The sequence below is a fragment of the Castanea sativa genome, chromosome 8 (genome assembly GCF_040712315.1).
Source record: "Castanea sativa cultivar Marrone di Chiusa Pesio chromosome 8, ASM4071231v1".
NCBI lineage: Eukaryota > Viridiplantae > Streptophyta > Magnoliopsida > Fagales > Fagaceae > Castanea > Castanea sativa.
The window spans coordinates 39877185-39887842 of NC_134020.1; positions in this window are offsets into that span (position 1 = coordinate 39877185).

Below are 10658 nucleotides of genomic sequence, written 5' to 3' on the forward strand. Positions count from 1 at the left end.
ATTTTTTAATATTAAATATATTATTAATAGTTTAATAACTCTAGTTTATAAAAAAAGTTTAATAACCCTAGTAAGTGTTAATTAGGAAAACTAGTCCAAAATAAAGAAAAGTTAGCTCAATAGTTTAAAACTTGGTCCAAAACAAAAGGAAAAATCATTTTTGGGCTGGGCAGGAAAAGCCCAAAATCTGAAAAATACACATTGCATCGCATCGCACCGCACATAGTTTGAACTATTTAAACCGCATCTTATACATTGTTCAATAGTTTAAATTGTTCAAACCGCATCTTATACATTGCATTGCACATGTGACGGCAAAAATGAGGTGCGGTGTGATTATGGTTTTAGCTAAACTCTAAACTGCACCGCATTGCACATGTGACAGCAAAAATGAAGTGCGGTGCAGTTATGGTTGTGACTAAATCGCACCACAAAGTGCGGTGCTAAAAATGGCTCAAAACTGCACGCACCGCAAACACCCCTAACTATAATCTTATAAAAAATATTAATTTTTTATTCCATTTTCTCTCCTTTTTTTTTTAATATTTATTTTTCTCTTTTCTCAGTGCTCTCTCTTCTCCTCCACTCATTTCCATATGTATTAGACTATCACTTTCTTTCTCACTTTTTTTTCTTTATTTGCTCTCTTCTTCAAGGTGGAACTTGTCCCATTCAAGGATTGAACCCAAATGATAATAATTACTAGGATCCATGAACAAAACTTTATTAAAGACATGGCTTGATAAGTTTCTGAAACGAGAAGGTAGAAGATTTGTAAATTTTTAGGCAGGGTTAGGGTTTTGATTTTCAAGGAAAACTGTTATGGATGTCAAAGGATTTGGAGATAAGATTACTCAACAAAACTTGGGTGCTTCAAGTCTAACAAGTACTCCAGTTGTGCATCAATGGACTGTTTCTAGCATGTGGCTGGTGTCTGGGCAAGTGGCTCCGCTGATATATACTATGAAGGTGATGGAACTGTCACCGGAGGGAGTTGGACAACTGAGTATGTTACAAATTTTGGGGGAACGGTTTTAGCATGGTAATACGATTATGGTGGAAGCTAAAAATAAGGATGGCACGGAATTTGAGAAAAATCTACCAGATATCGATAAAGCTATAAATGTGGATTACGTGTACTCAAATTTAAATTCACGTGGGAAGGAGTATGTTACAGATGTTAGTGGGAATTTGAGTGCATCAAGGACTCTTGTGTCTCATGCAAAAGAGGAATTAAGGGATAAGTTGGCTTCAAAAGATAACGAGGATATGATTGACGGGACAGGCTCCTCTCCAGTTTTAATATCTCCTGTTGTCTCCTGTTTTTATACGGATGATTGACACTTGGCCAGTAAAACATCCAAGGGCTAAAAAGAACTCACATTTCTTTCTTCCTCCAACATCTCTTTCCACGGCAATTTCAGATTTTCTATTCATTTGTCTCTCTCTCACATCTCATTCTTCTCTTCGTTGTCCCTCGCCCTTCTCTCTCTATCATTAAAACTATTTCTTAAGCCTTTCTCTCAGTTCACTTTTTCTCTACAAAATTACAGTCCCTATCTCTTCAGATCTGTCATTACTTTTTGCTTTTGTTGTTGTGGATGGGCTGGGTTTTAAGGAATTTTGGTTCTAATGGAGATGAGAGTGTGGTTTGGGCAAGTCTCATTCATGATGAGTCTTCAAGGATTTAAAGGATTTTGATGTTGCTTTGATTCTCATGACGGAAAAGATTTGGTTTTGGGTGCTCATCATGTTAATGGCAGTTGATGGGTTTTATCAAAATTTGGGTTCTGTAACTTTTTAATCCATATATTGTCTTGTACAATCCCTCATTTGCAAAGAAATCACTGGGCACACAAGAAAATGAGTTGAAGAAATCCAACTAGACATAGAACAGTCTCTAGTGAAAAGATTTGAAGGAAGGCATTTTCTTGATTTTTTTCTCAAGATCAGATCTTCCTTTTTTCCATTCTTCTCTAGAAAGCCATGGTCTTGACGTCTTTGTTGATTAGGTGGTTGTAATGATGTTGGAGAGAGGAAAAAAGCAAAGACAAATGGAGAGAAAATCTAAAATTTCTGTGGAAACTGGAAACAGGTGCTGGGGGAAGAAAGAGATATGGCTTTTTAAGCCCTTGGATGTTTTACTTGCCAAGTGTCAGTCATCCTTATAAAAACAGGAGACAACAGGAGATATTAAAACTGGAGAGGAGCCTGTCCCATGATTGACATCACATGTAAGTCTTCTTTAGAAGTATTATCTAATCAGGTTTCAAATGCTGCAAAGAATTGTGTCAAAAAAAAAATCACAAATTACATAACCAAAATTCTGACTAAGAGAAAGTAATAGTTGTGTGCGAGAGAGTTCAAGAGATGAAAATTGCCAACATTAGATGCTTGCCTTTGCAACGCTGACTACAGCTTGTTCTAAAAAAAAAAAAGTTCACTTTCCATCAAATTTCATAGATCTATTATATTGTTATATCATAGATATTCCCAGAGACGGACCTACAGTAGGGCACACACCCCCCCCCCCCCCCCCCCCCCCCCACCCCCCCCAAAAAAAAACCTAGTATATATATATATAAATTTTCGTCCTAATAGCCCCCCCCCCCAAATTAAAAAAAAAAAAAAACTGGTATACCCAAAATATGCAATTTGAAAAAATAACCCACAAACTCTCAACAAAAAAAAAAAAAAACTAACAAAAAGAAAACTACAAAATAAAAAATAAATATAGATTGAAAACCTAAATTACAATCCTCAAATGTTTACCCTAACCTCATTCTTCCTCCCCTCAACCTCATCAACGCCTCCAATCTTCATTACTGCTACTGCTGTTCTACTCCTCCTCAGATTAGATTCGGATTGTTGTTGTTGCTACTCCTCCTCAGATCCTTTGCTATATTGCTTTGGCCAGTTAGCCCTTTGCCCTCTTTCCTCTGAGTTTTATTTATTTATTTATTATTTTTTATGAACTGTGGTGTTTCATGTTTGATTGCTGTGTTTGTGTTGTGGCTTTTTGTGTGGATAATGGACCGGTTTCAGTCACTGGCGGAGCCAGAGGGGGGCGAGGGGGGGCACTTGCCCCCCCTGACTCCTAATTTTTTTTATTTTTTATTTTTTGGTATTAGTAGTCACATGGAGGAAAAAAAAATATTTCTACTTGTTGAAACTTGAAAGTGACCAAACCACCTATTTCACTATTTTTTAATTTTTATTTTATATCATTATTTACACAATTTTTACTATTTATGATACTTTTCATAGCATTTTATCTTTGAATGATGATGGAGTTATTACAAATTTTATTACTTATGTCTTACAAATTGGCATGTTATCAATCACAAAAAATAATTTCAAACATTTATTCATTATATTTTAAGTAACACTAATCATATTTTTACCCCATCAGTTTGTAAATTTTTTAGTAGCTATGAATTGGTTATTTTTGTTTATTTATTTTAATAATATGAAATATATTCATATTTGCTTACCATCGTTTATTTATTTTGTTATTATTGTTGATTAATGTTTTTTAGATAAATTTTACTTTTAATATCGTGTTTTAATTTTGCCCCCTCTAAACTAAAATCCTAGTTTCGCCACTGGTTTCAGTGTTTGTAAATTGTAACTTTTTTTGTTTTGTTTTGGTTTTACTCTTATTTAAAAAAAAAATAAAGGGGGACCACTAAGAGTCTAGGACAAGGACGTGACTATTTTTGTGAATCTGTGAGACTAGTGTTTAAGTCATTAGTGAGACCAATTGACCAAAGTCTTTGGTCTTATTGTTTTGGTTTTATAAAAAATTTTGTCTTTGTGACTTTGTGTGATGTGGCTAATAGTAGTAATATATATAAATTTGTGAACTTTGTCTTTGTCACTTTGTGTGATGTGGCTAATATTAGTATTATACATACATACATACATACATACATATATATATATATATATATATATATATATAAATTTGTGCTTGTCTGTTCGTGATTATTTTGATTTTAGATTTTTTTTTTTGTTGAGAAGTCCATTTTTTTAAGTTGGTGTATAGAACTACGAAATATGGAAATAATGAAACATTTTTTTTTAATTTGTAGAGCATGAGTAAGTCCACTACAATATTAAATTTTCCAAAAGAAAAATCTAAATAATTCTAAAGTTATAGCTGATGATTTTCTAATGGATTCTATGATTTTGTACATTGAGAAGGAGATTGCTGCAAAATTTGGTACAGAATCAATTATAGACGACTTTCGAGACCTAAAATAGCGTCGAGTTCCATTTTGATAAATATGTTGAAATCTTTAAGAAACACTTATTTTGTATGTTATACTTTGTTGGCATTTTTATAATATCAAATATTTAAAAAACACTTATTTTATATGTAGTATTTTGTTGAATATGAAATAGATGTTGGTTTTTACTTTCATTAAAAAAAAAATTGTTTTAAGCTTTGGCCCCCCCTAGGTTCGAATCCTGGTTCCGTCTCTGGATCTTCTCTTTTCTTAATTTTTATTTTGTAAGATCAAATTTAAAGTTTGTTTTTTTGTTAATTAAATCCTAAGTACCAATTTCTTTGGGATTGTTGCTTCATGTTTCTAGAGTTCCGATCAAGACCATTTTTAGTGTGTGTTATCCTTAAACATGTATAGGAACCAATAGGCAATAACCAACAGGTCACTACTTGAGACATTAGGACTATAAGAGTATCTACATCAGTCCATGGAAAGTCTTCTAAAATACAAAAAACAGCTCTTTTTACACATTTTGATAAAAAATAATAAAATAAAATAAAACACCCACATCAGTGGATGTAAAATGATGCAAAATATACACCCGGCTGTGTAAATGAACAGTAACTGTGTAAATATACACGGCTACTGTTCACGTTTAAGCGATTTTTTTATTATTTTTTTCTCACTCTGTCAAACTCCTTCTCTTCCCTAACCATTACAACAACCAAGCGCGCCAGAATAACCACCAAACCCAGAGCCACCACCAAACACCACAGCACAAATAATTAACCCAAAATCAATAGAAAATTAACCCAAAATCAATATAAAATTAACCCAAAATCAACGCAAAAGCAATTAGAAAATCCAACTCAAAATCAAGACAAACCCACTAAAAACCCAACTCAAAATAAATCAAAACTCACTGGTAAACCCAACCCAAAAACAATCCAAACCCATTGGAAAACCCAGCCCAAACCATACTCAATAGAAAACTCACGTGAAATGCCCAACGGAGTTGGATCTGCCGCTCGATCTGCTATCGTCGGGTCTTCCATTGCTGCCGCTGGATCTTCCATTGCTGTCGTCGATTGAGGGTGGGAGGCGAAGGGTCGTCGGTTGGTGGTGGGAGGTGAAGGGTCGGTGGTGAAGGAGAGAGGGAGGGGTGAAGGAAAGAGGGAGGCCGAATCAGTGGAGGGCTGAGGCGGTGAGCTGGATCGGCGACGAAAAAAAGGAAAAATGGAGAGGAAACGGTGAGACTTGAGAGAGTTGGATCGGTGAGACTTGAAAGAGTTAAAAAAGGAAAAATGGAGAGGAAACGGTGAGAGAGTGAGGATTAATAAATAATAATAAAAAAATAAATATTATTATTTAATTAGAATAGATGTGTAAAATAGATGAACTGATGTGAGTGTTTTGGAAATGTGGTAGTGTAAAATAGAAAAAGTAGGTTTTTAGTGTAAAATAGATGAAAAATTTTAAACGGACTGATGTGGTTGCTCTAAACGTGTCTAAAAGAACAGATGGGTCAGCTCCTAGCTAGAGGCTGATCCAGCCCACTAATGGGTGCATAACTGGGCTACATAACTTGGGTCTGGATTAAACTTGGGTGGATCACTTAACGCGATGAATTTTGTATTGATTATACGATGACTATTGCATGTTCAAGTTTGGTAATTAGGTTCTCTAAAAAAATAGAGAAAAAAGATAAGTTTGATTATTGACAGCTTTGTGCATTAGATCACATGACCTCAAATAATGCACCTGATTGCAATGCCAAAATTTGAATGCAATTAAAACTGAAGAAGCATATGAGGCTGGCTCTAAGAAGATGTTAATTCAATTGACAGTATCACAATAAGACTTGCAAACGTTAATTACAAACATGCATATAGGAGGGAGGTTTTATACATGATGCTAATTATAGCATACTTTTCATTTATTTATCGGGACTCATCCAGGAAATTATATAATACACACTATAAAGTATAAATACGAGAACTATGGTCTAGAGTCTTTCTTCATACATCTAATTAGGATCCTAGAGAAGGGTATAACTAGCAAGAAAGTGGCACATGTAGGGACAGCTATTCTTGGCTTATATTTAAGCACCTTAAAAGCGTTTCAAAAAACTAATGCATCAGTGTGGCAAGTAGCTATTGCATTAACTTTGGTCCCATACTCCATCAGAGGACACCGATGGACCATGGAAGTCCATGTGTCTGGCGAAAGAAAACAGTATACACGTATTTTTGCTGATGACATTACCCCTTGTTTACATTAATTCTTGTAAGGCAGTACTCTTGCTTCTTAGTTTCTTTTGGCATTTGGGTTGAAAGTACTTGAGCATTTTTTCCCAGCTTTGAAACCCTAAAATCTACTTGTGATTCTTCTACAGTGCCTGCTATCTCACATGTCTCAATTATGCTTTTTATCACTGTTAGAAATATTGAATTCAATAGTATTGTTTTTCTCACTGAAAGAATATACATGAGTGTCTTTATATAGGAAGCATATGAGTGCAGTAGAAATAAATATGAGTGTAGTACAAGTAAGAGTGTAGTATAAGAATGTGTGCTATACAAGTAAACTAGTTGGACTTAAAGCCCACAACACTATACATGTTAACAGTCCCCTCATACTCAAGGTGGATGTGAGACTAATTTGAGGTTGTCAACCAAAGTATGAAGGCGTCCCTTAGGATGTGACTTGGTGAAGATATTTGCAAGTTAATCTATAGAGGAGACTCAGATTAGCTTGAGAGCACCATGAACAAGATGATAGCAGATAAAATGACAATTAATCTCGATGTGTTTAGTCCGTTCATGGAAGACATCATTGTGAGCAATATGAATGACACTCTTGTTGTCACAATAAAGAGGAGTAGCAGAGGATGTAGACACATCTAAGTCTTTGAGAAGCCATCGTAGCCAAAGAAACTCAGATGTGGTATCAATAAAGGTACGATATTCTGCTTTAGTACTGGAACAGGCCACATGAGTTTGTTTCTTGCTTCGCCAAGAAATCAGAGAAGAACCAAGAAGAAAGCAATAACTAGTAGTGGACTTGCGATCAGTGGGATCTCCTGCCTAATCAGCATAAAAAAATGTACGGAGAATAAGAGGAGACTAAGCAGAGTAGAAAAGACCATGGAAGAGAGTGCTCTTTAGATACCGAAGAATGCGTAGAACAACAGCATAGTGAGTCAATCGTGGAGCAGACAAATACTGACTCACTTAGTGAACAGCATAGGAAATGTCTAGACGAGTAACAGTGAGATAAACTAGGCTGCCAACTAAGCGTCTGTAAAGAGAGGGATTAGACAATGGTTTCCTCCTGAGGGAGTCAGATGCGCATTAAGCTCAACTAGAGTGTCAACAGTCTTGCTATCAGTGAGTCCAACTTTAGACAAGAGTTCTGAGGCATACTTGACTTGAGTAATGTAAAGTCCATCTGTAAAATAAGTGATTTCAAGACCCAAGAAGTAGCTGAGATGTCCAAGATCTTTCATCTCAAACTACTGATTGAGAAAATCCTTGAGTTCCTGAATGCTACTAAGGTCATCACTAGTTATGATCATATCATCCATATATAGGAGAAGTAAAATAGTGCTTTTGTTAGTGCGACGAAGAAATAAGGTAGAATCATAATGACTGGCCATGTAACCCAAGCGAGAGATGGTAGAGCTGAATTTGGCAAACTAAGCTCGTGAAGCTTGTTTAAGGCCATAAAGTGCACATCGAAGCTGACAAACCTTATTTGATTCAACAGAGAGACTAGGAGGAGGTTGCATTTAAGAAATGCATTTTTGACATCCATCTGAAAAAGGTCTCATTTACTAGCAACAACATTAGCTAAGAGGGCATGAATAGATGAGATACGAGCAACCGGAGCAAAGGTCTCTTCATAATCAATCCTATACTCTTGTGTAAAACCTTTTGCAACAAGACGAGTTTTTTAGTGCTCAATGGACCCATCAGAGCGAGTCTTAATCTTGTAGATCCATTTACAACCAACCACAGATTTTCCAAGGGGGAGAGTGACCAAGTCCCAAGTATGGTTTTTAGATAATGCATCAAGTTTTTCTTTCATTGCAATCTGTCATAAATGGTCAGTGGAAGTCTCACGATAGGTGTGAGGCTCGTGCAGTGTAGCAAGGGCAGTGTAACAATGATAGTCAAGTAAATGTGCAGGAATGAAGCTTACCTGAGTTGAGTGACGAGGTGGAATGTCTTGTGCAAGATCTTCGGGCAAAGTAAGAGCAGGGGACCCAAGATCAGGGTTGGATAGCTCGTCTTTGACTTGTTCATCTTCAACCTGTTTATTAAAGGAAAAACTAAGAAATGGATCAAGGATATCTGGTGGTTGGACAGAGAAGTCTATAGGAAATCAGGAGTAGTTACGGGAGGATCAGAAGTAGCTACAGGAGGGTCAAGAGCAGCTACAAAAGGAATATGTGCCTTATCTGGAAATAGATCTAAGACAGAAGAGGAAGATAGAGAAGCACGGAAGTGAGAGAGCTCGACAAAGAGACGATGTTCATAAAAGACAACATTGTGGGAGATACGAAGACAATGAGAAGCATGATCATAACACCGATACTTCTTTTGAGTTTCGCCATAGCTAAGAAAACAACAAAGCCTTGACCTAGGCTCAAGTTTGTTATACTCATGTGGTTGAAGAAGAACGAAACAAGCAAAACCAAATGAGCGAAGGTGGTGATAGTCTGGAGGTAACTCAAAAAGGCGCTCATATGGAGTTTGATTTTGGATGACAGGATTGGAAATGCGATTAATAGAATGAACAACATGAAGAGCAGCTTTGCCCCAAAAAGAAGCATGAACTTTGGCAGAGAGAAGGAGAGCACGAATAGTGTCAAGAATATGACGAAATTTTCGTTTGGTTCTACCATTTTGCTGAGAGGTACCTGGACAAATTAGTTGATGAACAGTGCCATAGGAATGCAAAACAGCTTGGAAAGCATATTGAGTGTACTTAAAAGCATTATTAGATCGAAAAATTTTGATACGTTTGGAAAATTGAGTTTTAACTATTTTTGCAAAATTAGAATATACTTGCAATAATTCGGAACGATGTTTCATATTGAAAATCTAGCTATAGTGAGAGTAATCATCCACAAAGATAACAAAATATCGAGATCCACCAATACTAGAGACAGAGGAAGGTCCCCAAACATCAAAATGAATGAGGTCAAAGATATCAGTGGATATTGATTCACTAGTATTGAAAAGCAAAGCTGGTTGTTTTCCTAATTGACATAAAACACAATCAAAATTTTCTGTAGACACTGAACCTAACAAACCTTTAGAAGCCAATTGTTGTACCCGAGAAGAAGATGCGTGACCAAGTCGAGCATGCCAAAGTGCAAATGAAGGAATAGAAGAAACTGCAGCAGCTACGGCAATAGAAATAAGAGCAACAAGTGGAAGACGAAGGTTGTTCACGGGAAACATACGCCCAACTTTGAGACTAGTCCCACGTTCCTGTCCCGCCCTTGGATCCTGCACAATACACTCAGAAGAATCAAATATAATGCGATAACCCAACTCAGCTAATTGTCCCACAAAAAGCAAATTGTAAGAAAGGTCAGGAACATTAAAGGCCTCAGGAACTGAGAGGTTGGAGGTTGAAACAGAACCTATATTATGACAAAATATTGTGGAACTATTTGCTGTGCGAATATTAAGAGGGTGTGGTGCAAGTTTAAGTTCAGAAAATAAGGACGAGTAAGGTGTCATGTGATTGCAACAAGCAGAATCCATAAGCCAAGAGGAAGGACACATACCAGATAAAGTTGAGAGAGAAAAGGAATAAGATGCATTACCAACCATACGAATGACATTGGCAATGATATTTTTAAGGTCATCTGTGAGCATGGTAAAAGTGCGACCTGAAGACTTAGACTGTGCAGAGATGGGAGCCATTGGTTGGACACTCTCAGTGTTAGCAACAGTTGCAGCAGAAATTGAAACAGCTTATTTGTTGCGATGATAGCAAGTCTCAATATTGTGGTCAAAATGTTTGCAAAAATTGTAAAAACATTTGCTGGATTGTCGGCGACGATTATTGCAACAAAAAGAAGGCTTGTCCTTATTCTTCATTTAGAAGTAAAATATGCAAAAATAGATAGTAAAAATGAAATCTACGCGAAAAATTAGGTAAGAAGCACCTGGATTGGGAAAAAGTCAACCCTGAAGAAAAGTCAACAGTCAAAGTAAACCTTTAGTAAAAGTCAACGCCTGGTCAACGGTTGGTCAATGATGACATGGTGGGTGATGTCAGCAGGGCGGATGGACGATGATGTCAGCTGATGATGTGCAGTAGTGATGTCACCTCGGGCTGACGTCAGCAGGTGTAGATCTGGCGCGTGCAAGCGCGTGGAGGCGCGTGAGGAAGGCTATCGACGCG